This window comes from Chelonia mydas, chromosome 10, assembly GCF_015237465.2.
Source record: "Chelonia mydas isolate rCheMyd1 chromosome 10, rCheMyd1.pri.v2, whole genome shotgun sequence".
Classification (NCBI taxonomy): Eukaryota; Metazoa; Chordata; order Testudines; family Cheloniidae; genus Chelonia; species Chelonia mydas.
In genome coordinates, this window is record NC_051250.2 from 57,459,239 (window position 1) to 57,474,762 (window position 15,524).

The window sequence follows — 15,524 nt, forward strand, 5'->3', positions numbered from 1 at the left end:
ACTGACCAAAAAGACAGACCCTGCCTCAGAGGGCTTGTGGCTGTTTATGGGGAGCTCCTCAGAAGCCTGAGGGGAGCTTGAGAGAAAGTATGAAGGTGTTTTCAGCTCTCTGTCGCACCCAAAAACGCATGCAAAGTCAGTGGCTGCATGCATCCATGATACTGCAGATATGTCACAGTTAAAAGGATCAAGAGAAAACAATGGGTAGAGAGGGAATGAACCCAAGTAAGAAGTTTACACCAGTGTGACATTACTGAGGGTACAGTCTGGACTGTTGAATAACTGTCTCTTCAGTCCTCCAATGGTAAACATAATAGTATAGACTGTCACAACAAGCTGACAGGAAAAAATACTATCAGAACATTAGAAAACAAGCACAATAAAACATGCCATAGACAAAAACAAGCACAGACATATTGTTAGAGATCTGGAAAGACATCTGCTTTGTCTGGAAGTGGCTCTGGTTCCTCAGTATGAGGAAACTAATCATTACTCATCTCCTATGTAAGGGAGATCTGAGTTCTCTTCTGGTGTTTTGTCACACTTTTTGTGACCTTGTTCAAGTAACTTAAATTCTCTGGGCCGCCATTCCTCCTCTGAAAAATTAGGATGATGACACAGTTGACCTCACAGGCCTAAATTCAGGTGAGGTTTAAAAGTGGTTTGGAAATTTAGATGGAAGGTGCTGTGAAATTAAAACAATTTAATATCTTTAACAAATTGTGCTTATGTGTGTTCCTGCATGACAATATCTGTCTTGGTCTGAAGGTTTTAACTGGGGCATAATTTCCAACTAGTATGCACAATTAACACTTTCTTGTGGGTGTTGTGTCGTGTGTGTCCCCCCCAACCCCTTCCCCACCCCGGTCAAATTCCACATTGAAGTCAATGGTCATGTTATTGCAACACTCCTATTTCCAGGTAATACTTCTGCTATATAAAGCAAATTCATATTTTGCTAGCAGCATTAGTAATTTGCCTTCAGCATTGACAGTAATACGAGCAATAATGGCTAGAAAACCAGGCGTTGCTCTGGGAATACTCGTACAGTACTAGAATGAGAAATTCCACAGCATGCATTTAAGATAAGTTGATGTAGCATAAAATTGCATGCTATGGCACATTAGTCAACAGAAAACAGATGCCATTGTTTTCTAAGGGAAGTCACTGCTCACAATGGCCCCTCGCAAGGCTATCCCATTCACGTGACATGTGATCAGGGTCTTTTTCTTTTTCCTAGGTCTAATCGCCATTTGATGTACATGAGTAATTCCAATTAACTTTAATACACACTCATCAAGAGAAGACTGGATTTCCTACAATAGAATACGCTTTAGAGGTAGAGGTTTCCTGATTAAATACACAGAAAAAGTGCTTCATATCTAAATTGTAACTTAGCCAATCCTACCACATGTTTGACAGGTCACGCAATAAATGAGTTGCCAACTTTGTTTGAGCTGCTCTGTCTCAGTTGGGTTGCAGACTGGCTCTCATTACTAAATTCAGGTTTCAGAGTAACAGCCGTGTTAGTCTGTATTTGCAAAATTGTAGTCAGTAACCCCCCAGAGATCACACAAAAGCTTTCAGCATATAGGAAAGGCATAAAAAGATCTGTAAAAGCGGCAAAGAATCCTGTGGCACCTTATAGACTAACAGACGTATTGGAGCATAAGCTTTCGTGGGTGAATACCCACTTTGTTAGATGATCATTTTCTTAAATGGTATTCCTTTGTTTCAATTCACAGGCTATATCCCTTGGTTGAAGGATCGTATTATCATAGGAATTTAGCTTCCAATAGGTTTGTTAGTAGATAGTGACTGCAGCAGACCTAAGGCATACCATAGATGTCTGTTTCCATATAGACAATTATTGAAGCTGGAATCTCCAAGTTTAGGATTCCTGCTGGATCTTTGTGTAAAACCTATGACCATTCTGATTTGGCTGTTTGGTGACATTAAAAGGCATGTTGGAAGCATGCTTTTCACACACAGCTCAACTATATGTATATGTGAGGTTATGTCAAAATTTACATCTTGGTAATGTGCATCTCTCGTAAGGTGACTGAGAAGTTTCTATTTGGTTTAGACAAAATAAGCTTTGTAATGTTTTAATGGTTATATTTATGGTAACTGTTTTATGGAACCCCTATTAGGGTATGTGTGGAGTACAACGTGTATCCCACTGCTTAGAGGGGGCTGCTGTGCTCTGTTGGGGACTTATGCTGGGAAGAGGGCAGCTGGTATTAGTGGGGCTGCCAAAAGAAGGTGGCTTTAAAATCTGACTGGAACTCCATAGTAGTCCCATGGATGGAGACTGCTGGGGGATGTGTCTCTTGGGCAAGCTGGCTGCTCTTGAGGCTCCACGCATTGACTGCAGACCCTCAAGTGAAACAGGAATTGAAGCAGCAGCAGTGCCTCTGGGTAGGATTTCCACAGTAGAGGGCCCTGCACCATTGACTGAATAAAGTTGGAGGCTACAAAGCTAAGGAAACACAGGACTCGGGAACTGGAGGATTCTAAACGCAACTAGATACTGGAAAGGCAACCTGGGAAAGCATTTGAGAAGCCGGCACCTGGGACACATGGACTTTGCTGTGTCCTGATTTGGCTTCAGGGAATTAATCACTACAGTGTACTCCTGATTATCTGAATAGCAGAGGAGAGGGTCATGGATTTTATTCAGGTTATTGGGAGTTTGGATAGCTGAGAGGGCAGGAGTCATTCTGCAATGGGGGCTCGAGGCTGTTCCTCTTCACAGTCCTGGCTGGGGAGTGGTCTTAGCTCTGCCCCACTCACTCACTCACTCCCATGACAGTGGGGCTGCAGAGGGTTCCGGGGGGCCAGTGACACCCAATCGCTGCAGGTGCAAGGTGCAGGGCAGAACAGAGCCACCACCCCCCGGCTGGAACTCTGCTCTGCGCTGCCAGGACTGCAGCCTTCCCTGCATCTTGCACCTGCAGGGATCACTGGCTCTTCAGCTCCCCTGTCCTTCCCCATTCACTCACTCCCATGACAGGGGCCGAAAAAGGCTCCCTGAAGTACCAGGTTTACAATGGCACCGTCAGGCTGGGCCCACTTAGTAATAACTGAGTAAAATAACTTAGTAGTGCTGGAAGGCCCTGAGAAGTGAGGGAGCCACTGCACCTGGACTGTAGCCTCCCTTGCTCTGGTCCTCCCCCCAAGGCCTCACCTGCACTCCTCTCCCCCTGTGGCTTGCCTGTCCTCCACCCGGAGGCCCTGCCTACACTTGGCCTCTTGCCCCAAGGTCCTGACCTCAGTCTGTCTCTTCCCATCCCTGATCCCTCTTTCCTTGAGGCCTCACCCATGGCTCGCTCCTCTCTGCTTCTTTCCTACCCCGCTCCCCACCCCCAGGCAGGAAAAAGGTGGGAGGGCATAGCCTTCCCACTTCTAAAATTGATGGGGCCATGGCCCCCCGGTTCCCCCGTTCCGGTGCCCCTGTTGCCAGGTGGCTGGTTTTTGACCAGAAAGTCTAGTTGAAAAGTGGGCCTGCCAGAGTCTGGTTGCTGACCAGACACTAAAAGTCTAGTTACAGGAGTAACTGCAGTCAGACTCCCCACCAGGAGGGTGGGAAGAGCAGCTGCAGCTCAGAGAGAGAGAAACTGGCTCAGAAAGAGCTGGCTCTGGCAGAGGTAGGTAGGTACCAGTTCCGTGCCGCCCCAGGGGGATCCTGTCTGCTCGCCCTGCTGTGCTTGCCCCCAGCCCCTCCCTTACCCCATGGGGGCCCACAAATATGTTTGGCACCAGGCCCACAAAAGGTTAATTTGGCTCTGGCTCCTTGCACTGCCCCAGGAGCCATTCAGCAGTAGGGAAGCCACCCCTGTAGCCAGGGGCTCATGCTCCTCACAGTTCTGGGGGTGGGGTGGGGGAGTGGGAGCTCTGCTCTGTTATCTGAAGTTGAACCTCTGCATTATCCCAATCCCTTCCTTGCCCTGCATGTATCTCATGCTGGGGGACAAGGAAGGGATTTGGATAATGGGGAGGTTCGGATAATAGGGTTTTGGCTAAATGGGAGTACACCATAGTCCTTTCTTGAGGTACAGGGTTGAGGTTGCTGGTACTAGGTGTCTGTCAGCCAGGGAAGTTTGGTATTTGCAGAAGCTTTGGTGCATCCCAAGGAAAAATATTGGAATTTGGAGCTCTGTAACTTAGTAGCTTTACTTCCATTTTTTTTTAAAGCTCAAATAATGATGTGCAGCATTCCTTATGTTCTCCAAGGGGGGTTTCAACCACCTGCAGACAAAGAGCAGCATAGTACAAAGTTGTCTTTCAGCTTGAGAAGAAACATTATGGGCCACATCATTAGCTGGCATAGCTCCATTGAGCTACCCAAGGCTTCATGTGAAAAGCAATAGGGCCAATGCGCTTTGTAACAATGTTTTCCAATATCTTAAGGGGCCAGTGAGTTTCATCTTCTGAGTAAAATAACTTAGTGTGCATGGACCTGATCCTGTGAAATGAGTGTCTTCTGCAAGATGCAGTCTGTTTTATTGCTTATGATGCATGTGACATCTCTTCTGGACTGGTCACTCAGAATCAAGCTGTTGTCACCTATACTTGCCCTGAATACGTACCTTGGGCTCAGAATTGCATTCTTGTAGCTAAAAAAAAAAGGCAGTTTACCACATCTTGTGTAGCTGTGTTCATTGATAACTATAAAAAACCTTAACCAGCACCACTGAGAAACTTGTATTTTAAATGTTTTTTTAAAAGAGAATTGAAAATCAAACAATAGCCAGACATAAAAAAAACTGAATAGTAATAGTGGGTTCTTCTGTGCAATTTCAGTAAATAAAATATTTACATTTTCAGTCTATGTCCTTCAGTGCCCTTTAATTAGGGATAATGTGTAATGTGTGTAGTTGCCTTGAAAGAATGGGGTCTGAACTCTAAGTGACTTGGCCTGAGGGCTGAGCCATAGAAGACCCCGGCCAGAGGCAGGTAGCTGACAGGAGATGCTGAGGTCAAAGATCACGACAACACCCCACACCAATGCAAAGGGGATCTGCGAGGGTGAGTGAGCTCCACCACAACTATCTTCTTATGGATTCTAGGTTTTGATTTTTACGAACAGTTTGTGTATTTAAGAAGCCCTGTTTTTACGTCGGTACCTGGTCAGTGGTGATATAGGAGGTCAAGATTGGGGGAGAGGGGGAAGCCTTCCATAACTCTACATGGCAAAGCTTACATGTAAAGGAACTTATTGCCCCCACAAGCATGATAGATATTTCATGGAACCTGTGGTAAGAATCAGGCATGCTTGCCAGGTGTACGGCCTTCTGTTGTATGTGACGAAGTGCATTAAGTCTGTGCTTACTCATGTGCTTGTGTTTGTTCAGGTAAAAGGTCTTTGCCCTTCATTGTACTGCATGTAAAATAAACTACTCAAACATACATAAAGAATTTCATTGAAAGACTGCAACCCAACCCAGCCTCATGCATGGCATTTTTATGTTTTTGTTGTGTTCTTCTCCTTTTGGGAACAGAGCTTCAAGGTTTTAAGCAAAAACAGCAAAGACAAGTGCAATTTCTGTTTTAAAGCAGCCTTGCTTGTTCACCTCCCTCACTTCAAATAAAAGTACATCACAAAGAGATAACTGCATGGTAAAAACAACAATGCTTACTCACCTCCCTTTCCTTGGCTGCACTTGGGAGGAGGCAAATGTTTCTGATACTAGATAGAGAGCAGGTTTGTTTCAGAAATTGATTGATCGTTCCTATGAATAAAGAAGACAGCAGAACAAGACAACCAGAGATCATTGTAGGCAAATATTTGAAGAGGGATACACTTGAAAGCACTTAAAATAAAAGCCCGAGAACTGTGGCAAAACAAAGGATATTGAAAGACATTAAACATTCAAGTGCTGATTGATGGTGACTCTTAGGAGTTAACACGCTTATGAGAGCAAAACCGGAATCCCTCTGGAGAGGCAATGTATCTGAAACCGTTTTAAATAAAATAACGAGAAGACCAAGCAGACAACAAAAATCAAAGAAGAAATGGGTAAAATACACATCAAATCTGAAAATATTTCTTAACAATGAAAATGGGAATCTATGAAAGAGTAAGGAATAGCCATGATAAACAAACCCCAAAGTGCAGAATAATATATTTTGAAGCATGAGGGTTTATAAGATGAACTCAAACTCTAACTAATGGGGATCAGGAAGAAACTTTCCCTATGGGCAGGTTGTCCTATAATTGTCTATTTCAGAGCTGCTTGTCTGAAGCAACTGATACTGCTGAATTGGAATTAATTTGCAAACTGGACACCATTACATTAGGCTTGAATAAAGAGTGGGATTGGATGTGTCATTACACAAAGTTAAAACTATTTCCCCATGTTTATTCCCCCCCATACATACACACACACACACTGTTTCTCACACATTCTTGTCAATGTCTGGAAATGGCCCACCTTGATTATTACTACGAAAAGGTTGGGTTTTTTTTTTCTCTTTTTCCTGCTGATAATAGCTCACCTTAACTGATCACTCTCATTATAGTTTTCAGAGTAGCAGCTGTGTTAGTCTGTATCCGCAAAAAGAACAGGAGTACTTGGGGCACCTTGGAGACTAACAAATTTATTTGAGCATAAGCTTTCGTTCGCGACAGCTCACTTCATCGGATGCATGCAGTGGAAATACAGTGGAGAGATTTTATATACACAGAGAACATGAAACAATGGGTGTTACCATACACACTGTAACGAGAGTGATCAGGTAAGGTGAGCTATTACCAGCAGGAGAGAAAAAAACAAAAAACCTTTTGTAGTGATAATCAAGGTGGGCCATTTCCAGCAGTTGACAAGAACGTCTGAGGAACGGTGGGGGGAGGGAATAACCAATAAACTGGTTAGTCTCTAAGGTGCCACAAGTACTCCTTTTCTTTTTACGAATACAGACTAACACGGCTGTTACTCTGAAACATGGGGAAATAGTTTTACTTTGTGTAATGACGCATCCACTCCCAGTCTCTATTCAAGCCTAAGTTAATTGTATCCAGTTTGCAAATTAATTCCAATTCAGCAGTCTCTCGTTGGAGTCTGTTTTTGAAGTTTTTTTTGTTGAAGAATTGCAACTTTTAGGTCTGTAATCGAGTGACCAGAGAGATTGAAGTGTTCTCTGACTGACTGGTTTATGAATGTTATAATTCTTGACGTCCGATTTGTGTCCATTTATTCTTTTACGTAGAGACTGTCCGTTTTGGCCAATGTACATGGCAGACGGGCATTGCTGGCACATGATGGCATATATCACATTGCTGGATGTGCAGGTGAACGAGCCTCTGCTAGTGCGGCTGATGTGATTAGGCCCTATGATGGTGTCCCCTGAATAGATATGTGGACACAGTTGGCAACGGGCTTTGTTGCAAGGATAGGTTCCTGGGTTACTGTTTTTGTTGTGTGGTGTGTGGTTGCTGGTGAATATTTGCTTCAGCTTGGGGGGCTGTCTGTAAGCAAGGATTGGCCTGTCTCCCAAGATTTGTGAGAGTGATGGGTCGTCCTTCAGGATAGGTTGTAGATCCTTGATGATGCACTGGAGAGGTTTTAGTTGGGGGCTGAAGGTGATGGCTAGTGGCATTCTGTTATTTTCTTTGTTGGGCCTGTCCTGTAGTAGGTAACTTCTGGGTACTCTTCTGGCTCTGTCAATCTGTTTCTTCACTTCTTCAGCAGGTGGGTATTGTAAGAACGCTTGATAGAGATCTTGTAGGTGTTTGTCTCTGTCTGAGGGGTTGGAGCAAATGCGGTTGTATCGCAGAGCTTGGCTGTAGACAATGGATCGTGTGGTGAGGTCTGGATGAAAGCTGGGGGCAAGTAGGTAAGTATAGGGGTCAGTAGGTTTCCGGAATAGGGTAGTGGTTATGTGACCATCGCTTATTAGCACCGTAGTGTCCAGGAAGTGGATCTCTTGTCTGGACTGGTCCAGGCTGAGGTTGAAGGTGGGTTGGAAATTGTTGAAATCATGGTGGAATTCCTCAAGGGCTTCTTTTCCATGGGTCCAGATGATGAAGATGTCATCAATGTATTGCAAGTAGAGTAGGGGCATTAGGGGACAAGAGCTGAGGAAGTGTTGTTCTAAGTCAGCCATAAAAATGTTGGCATACTGTGAGGCCATGCGGGTACCCATAGCAGTGCCGCTGATTTAGAGGTATACGTTGTCCCCAAATGTGAAATAGTTATGGGTGAGGACAAAGTCACAAAGTTCAGTCACCAGGTTTGCTGTGACATTATCAGGGATATTGTTCCTAATGGCTTGTAGTCCATCTTTGTGTGGAATGTTGGTGTAGAGGGCTTCTACATCCATAATTGCTAGGATGGTGTTTTCAGGAAGATCACCGATGGATTGTAGTTTCCTCAGGAAGTCAGTGGTGTCTCGAAGATAGCTGGGAGTGCTGGTAGCGTAGGGCTTGAGGAGGGAGTCTACATAGCCAGACAATCCTGCTGTCAGGGTGCCAATGCCTGAGATGATGGGGCGTCCAGGATTCCCAGGTTTATGGATCTTGGGTAGCAGATAGAATACCCCTGGTCGGGATTCTAAGGGTGTGTCTGTGCGGATTTCTTCTTGTGCTTTTTCAGGATTTTGTTGAGCAGATGGTGTAGTTTCTTTTGGTAACCCTCAGTGGGATCAGAGGGTAATGGCTTATAGAAAGTGGTGTTGGAGAGCTGCCTAGCAGCCTCTTGTTCATATTCCAACCTATTCATGATGACGACAGCACCTCCTTTGTCAGCCTTTTTGATTATGATGTCAGAGTTGTTTCTGAGGCTGTGGATGGTATTGTGTTCTGCACGGCTGAGGTTATGGGGCAAGTGATGCTGCTTTTCCACAATTTCAGCCTGTGCACGTCAGCGGAAGCACTCTATGTAGAAGTCCAGTCTGTTGTTTCGACCTTCAGGAGGAGTCCACCCAGAATCCTTCTTTTTGTAGTGTTGGTAGGAAAGTCTCTGTGGGTTAGTATGCTGTTCAGAGGTGTGTTGCAAATATTCCTTGAGATGTCGAAAATAGGATTCTAGGTCACCACAGAACTGTATCATGTTCGTGGGGGTGGAGGGGCAGAAGGAGAGGCCCCGAGATAGGACAGATTCTTCTGCTGGGCTAGGAGTGTAGCTGGATAGATTAACAATATTGCTGGGTGGGTTAAGGGAACTACTGTTGTGGTCCCTTCTGGCATGTAGTAGTTTAGATAGTTTAGCATCCTTTTTCTTTTGTAGAGAAGCAAAGTGTGTGTTGTAAATGGCTTGTCTAGTTTTTGTCAAGTCCAGCCGCGAGGAAGTTTGTGTGGAGGGTTGGTTTTTTATGAGAGTATCCAGTTTTGAGAGCTGATTCTTAATCTTTATCTGTTTGCTGTAGAGGATGTTGATCAGGTGGTTCCGCAGTTTCTTTGAGAGCGTGTGGCACAATCTGTCAGCATAGCCTGTGTGGTATGTAGATTGCAATGGATTTTTTACTTTCAGTCCTTTTGGTATGATATCCGTCTGTTTGCATTTGGAAAGGAAGATGATGTCTGTCTGTATCTGCACAAGTTTTTTCACGAAGTTGATAGATTTCCACTCCATACGGCTAAATTCAGTGCCTTGCATAATGACAGGTTTCAGAGTACCCATTGTTTCATGTTCTCTCTGTGTGTGTGATATATAATATAATCTTCCTACTGTATTTTCCACTGCATGCATCCGATGAAGTGGGTTTTAGGCCACGAAAGCTTATGCTCAAATAAATTTTAGTCTCTAAGGTGCCACAAGTCCTGTTCTTTTTGCGGATACAGACTAACATGGCTGCTACTCTGAAACCTGTTGGAGGTAGGATACTGGACTAGATACTCCACCAGTCTGATGGAGTATGGCATTTCCTGTGTTCATAGAAGATTATATGGTAGGAAGTGAGTTTATTTTAGAGATGGAAGATTCTTGAAAGTTCAGAGGTTCAATTGGATTAAGCTCAAAGTTTGTTTAGAAAGTTTAGAGAAGCACTATCTGAATCTGCAATATTAGATACAAATATTTTCAGCAGTTTCTGTTGGAGCTAGGCAGAGGCATGCAACAAAGATATTTTTTAAATAATTTTTTTTAAACGTTTCATCCTTTTTGAACCTTGATTTCAGTTTGCGTTCAGGTCATGTTTTTCTTAAGGGTTCTGGTTAGCTCACCCAATCTTGATTTATGAAGAACAATGTGATGGCTTTTAATGGGATTTGTACCAGCAGATATTGCAGTAATCTGTCTGCATTTTTCTCCCTTAATATTTTTGGAGAAGTAACAAGAGTGTTTCAAAGTTCAGTGAGACTTGTCAATCTGTTTACTGCAGATGTTATTCTGGATGATGTGGTCTTTAAGGGATGTATTTCATAAGGATTGTTGCTAGTTGTCTGGGTTTTTCAAGGCTGCTTTATTTGCAAATACTACAGATTAAGGATTCAAAATGTGTTGTAACTTGAATTGAAGAGCTGTGTAAAGTTTGCTTTGCCTGTACAAAGGGAGCAGGAATGGTTCTTATAAAGGCAGACAATAAGAATTTCCATTTCTTATATTAAGATACCCGGCTCTGCAAATTTCTGTTGTCCGTCCTATGATGGACGGACAAAGCTATAAGAATTGCAAACTTTTTAATAAGGCTTTCAGCCATTTATACAGAAGTTATCTACACTACTTCAGTCACTAGTGCTGAGTCAAATCCTAGCTGAGTGTGTGTTGTAGTTATTTTCAGGGCAGTGTTTAGGCATGTGGATTGTGGGTGGGGAGGGAATCTGCGCCCCATACATTCCGCGGATCTCATTCTCTGAAGTTTAACTTTTGCATCTTTTTTGTGAGCACCAAATTAATTTTAAATGGGGAGTGGAAGGTAGATGCTGTTATGTTCTGTGGGGCAATCCAAACTGGTGAAGAGCTGTCACCTCTTACCCTATAATTCTTAAGTGCCCAAAAGCTTTGCTACTGTAGTGCTCTGCCTGGGATGCCCACAGTCAGCGACCAGCATGCCCTCTGTCTACGTATTGGGCAGCCCTCGTCCAATGCCTTTGATCCATGAGCCTGTCTGCAGATCCCAGACTTCCACCGGCTTTGGTTAACATCTGATAATGACTCTACACTTCCTTAGCCCTGAATTTTCCCCCCAAAAACATGTGCTTTGGAACAATCAGAGGAAAGTTAGTTTGCTGCTCCTTTAGGGTCAATATCCAACAGTTTGTTACTTCAGCTGGAGTTACCCCGACATAAAGTTCACTCAAACTGTGAGGAAGGAGACATGGAGTCTCCCGGTGAAGGAAGTTTCCTGCTGAGTGTGATGCTGCCTAGCAGGCTGCAAGCTAAAACCTAGGGAGCAGGCTAATTCACTCGCATGCTAATAGAAACCAAAGAAATGGTAAAAGAGCATAATGTGTTCAAACCAATTCACTTGTTAGAATAGAAAAAAAGGGGCTGTTCATATACATGGCATATGCCCGATAATTACGTTTGCCCAACACTAATAGTGTTCTTTTCACTCATCTAAAACCTGTTGATTTACATTGATCTAAGGCTAACTAAGTCCAAATGGATATTAGTGTTTAGATGTGAGTTCACTTAATATGTAAAACTTCATGAAAACTAATGAAAGATTGTTTGTTTCTGGCAATCACATTGTGTTTACATTATGTTTGCCCATTGGAAATTGGAGCCTTGGAAATGTAAATGAAAAGATCACTTCAAAGCAAGGACCATTAAACGGCAAAGGATTCACAGTCCCAGTCTGCATTGCCTAATCTTCGTCATCAAAGGAAGCACCTACATGGGTCAAGATGCTTGTCAGAATGCCTTCTGTGAGTGGGGCCTATAAATACTGATTCAGGGGAATGATCCTTATCTCTGATCTATTTGGATGCTGTCAGGGGGTGTTCCAGATGCAAGACTGAGGTCCCTAAAGCCATTTTGGGCAACCTGGAGAGACTTATGGAGAACTAGCAGATTAGACTACCAACTTAGACTCACCTGTATTTTAACTGCTTTAACCCCTCAATAACTTTCATTTCTTTTTCTTAGCTAATAAATTTTTAGTTAGTTTACTAGAGAAATTGGCTACAGTGTTGTCTTTGGTGAGATCAAGAGTATCCATTGACCTGGGGTAAGTGATTGGCCCGTTGGGGGTGGGAGTAACCTAATGTGTGGTGAATTTTGATTTTAATAACCTTTCGTCATAAACTCCAGTTTGTCTGAGGGGCTGGAGAGCTTACGGGGACTGTCCATGGCTCCATGGCAAGACTAACATAGTAGTCCAGGAATGCACATTTGTTACTGGTTTGATGAAATCTAATTATAGGATGTACCACCAGTTTGGGGTGTCTGCCTAGTTTTCTGACAGTCTGCCCTGAGATTGGCACTCTAAGCTATAAACCATACCAGACTCAGTGACGCTTGCATTATCTGCTAAAATGCAAATTATGTAAGTCCTGCCCCCACCGCTGTATTTACATGAACGTTAAATCTGTGAGTGTCAATCTCTCCCCACCCCCACCCCCTCGTGAGAGTGTGAGGTTTGCCTCCACCCCTTGTTAGCTTGATGAGTCTGTTTAGGCAATATGTAAATACATTCTCATTGTTTTTTTTAATGTACTTTGGCAGTAATGTCCAGGTGGAAAAACCACATTCCTTTGTTTAGGGTGGGGTACCGCCTGCTCAACTGGCAAACACATTTTAAGAAATATAATTTCAGTTTCTCCGTAACTCTGCATCAGTTGTTTGCACCTACATTGTGCCGTATGAATAACCAGTGAGTCATGAGCTTTTCATTGGTACCTTGCATGACACTTATCAGATACATTCCATGACATTAAAGAATTGGGGTACACTGAACTGGTTAAGCAAGCTGCAATTAATTGCCAGGTATCTGGGAGCCCTCTGTCCTTGGGCTGTTCTTAAAGCCACAGATATCTTCCAGTTGAAGGACAAGTAGGAAAGTTAGAGTGAAAAGAAATGGCCACATTGACAACCTACGTGAATACTGCGTTTACATTTCAACTGCGCTGGGTGTAATAGCACGCTTGGTCTGGACACTGCATTGAATAACTCATAAAGAGATCTAGTTAAAGCCAAGTCAGCAAGTGCTATTAGCTGCGACATAACAGACCCAGGGGAGAAACTGCCAGGTGGCATCATCCCACACAAACTACCTGCTGGGATAACTCCAAAGAAGTTTGCAAACCAACAGCTGTGAAGACAGAGCAGCCCTTAAGAGGGGAGTACTGCTAGCCCCCTCCTGTGAATCCTACCCAAGGATCAGGACCAGGAAGACCAGAGATATTCTTTTCCACCACTCCCGTGCTTTCCTCATGCGAGGGATGAGGTGAAAAGTGTCTTTCTGCACCAGACATTGAAGCCCTCCCATTGCCATGTAACAGAGAGTAAGGATCCAGCCAGATTGCACCTGCCAGTGCCCAGGGCTTCAGCAATAACTCAGGATCCTAGTATCTCAGTTAACCTATACCGGACATGTGATACACAGTTGGTGCAAATAACTCAATAGTTCATGTGACGCTGGCAGACCAGGTGTCAGTTCATACCAAGGTCCCTAGACCTCACTGAGCATTGACAAATGCATAGGTGGAAACTAGTCTGGCTCTCCTGTAATAGTTTTGTTAAACTAGGTATTAGATCTATAGAGATGTTTGGACTTCATGAAATGCTTGAGAGTTGCTTCATGCATTCATCTCTCTTATAATATCTGTATCCTATGTTTTATAAAGTAATATTTAAGTATTTGCTTTGAAACTATAAAAGTGTTTGCTATGAAACTGGAAACCCCCACAGTCAGGAGAGAAGCATTACCAGGTGTGAGATATTAGTTTTCCACAGGAAGTGTTATCTCCTGCCCAACAAAAGAGAGCCAATAGATACCAGAGGAAGTATTGCAGAACATCAGTGGAAAAACGATTTTGTTGTTTGTTCCCCGTACCCCATGGAGAGGGGATGTGCACAAATCCTCCTCTCATCTGGGAGAAGGGAATAAAAATTCCTGACCAGAAAGATCTCTATCATTATGCTGCTTGGAATCTGGAGAGGGCAATATTTCTAAGCATAAACAAGAATCCCCAAGCTGCTTAGTTTGGGTTAGCGCTAAAGGAAGAATAGAAGCTGCTTTAATGTGCAAGATCTATTACTTTTTGAAACCTAAGACTGTAACTCATGTGTATTTACCAGCTTAAACCTTGTAAATAACTTACTACTTTTTTGTAGTTATTAAACTAAATGTTTATTATAGCACTGGCTACAAGCGCTGTCTTTGAGAGATCTAAGGTACAATTGGCATGGGGTAAGTGATTGGGAGTAACCTGAATATTGTGATTTTTGATGTGAGGGGCCATTTATCACAAAGACAGGCTTGCCTGGGTGGCAAGATAGACCGGAGAGCTCAAGGGGGCTGTCGGTGACTCCATGTTAAGGCTGATGTAGTGCTTGCGCAGTTAACACTTGATACTTGGCTGGTGAAATCTAATTTCACAACACAACCATTTCGGGGTTTGTGTGCTGGTTTGTAACCGCTTGCCCTGAGGTTGGCACCCATGTTCATGAACCACTCCAGACAGCTTGACAGTCCAATACCCCTCCCCAGAAACACCTCCGGTGCAGTCTGTTGAAGGCGAAAAACGTACACCGATAACAGGCAGCCTGTGATGTGGGAAAGATCCTTCTTATCTCCTCAAAAGGGGGCTTGCCAAAAACCAGGGCAAACTGGGAAATTGAGCAGTAGACACAATAAAACAAGTACCCATGGGAAGGGCAAGTGGGGAAAGAAAACAGCTCCCTGAATGGCAGCCGTGTCCAGGAGAAGTAATATAAGCTGCTCCCTGCCTTGTGAGGGGAGCCATCAGTGCCCTCTGGGACTGTGCAGCCAGGCTGCGAGGGTAGGAGCCAAGGGTGATTTCCCCAACCATACTCTGCTCAAGCCCTGTCCATGCATGAGGCTGTTAAGGAGACGGCACCATCACTCCCTTCCATCCCAGCCAGGACCCCAGCAGTCTGTTTTCCTTTGTCATTCCAGCTAGATCTCACCCATGGCAAATGAGAAGGCCTCATGCATGGAACGTGTGCATCATTCTTTCCTTTTTGCTTGGGCTGGAAGTGGTAGGAATGACTATTTGGAGACACGTGGAAGGTATTTTAGTGTGTGCAAACTGGAAGCGTGGCTTCTTTAGGGCATGTGAACGTTTGTAATGTTCAGCGTTCAATGACCCATTGTTTTTTTTTCACCTTGACAATTGTATCTAGGAAATTGATTTGTTCTGGAAAGTAATAGCAATGGTTGGGAGGAATTTAGTGACGGCATTGCAAAATGCTTTAAAAATTGTCAACTTCTGTTGGCATAAATAAAAATACCAGCAGTCCACTGGCAATAGGTGAAACACTTATGTGTTACTTATAGTCTTAGATTAACCATAAGAAAACTGATGAACTGTGGTGCCATCCTGGTGTCCATAGCTATTGCAGTGACTTGCAGGAACATGTCATTGTTAAAATTAAGTGACTGTGAGCATGAAT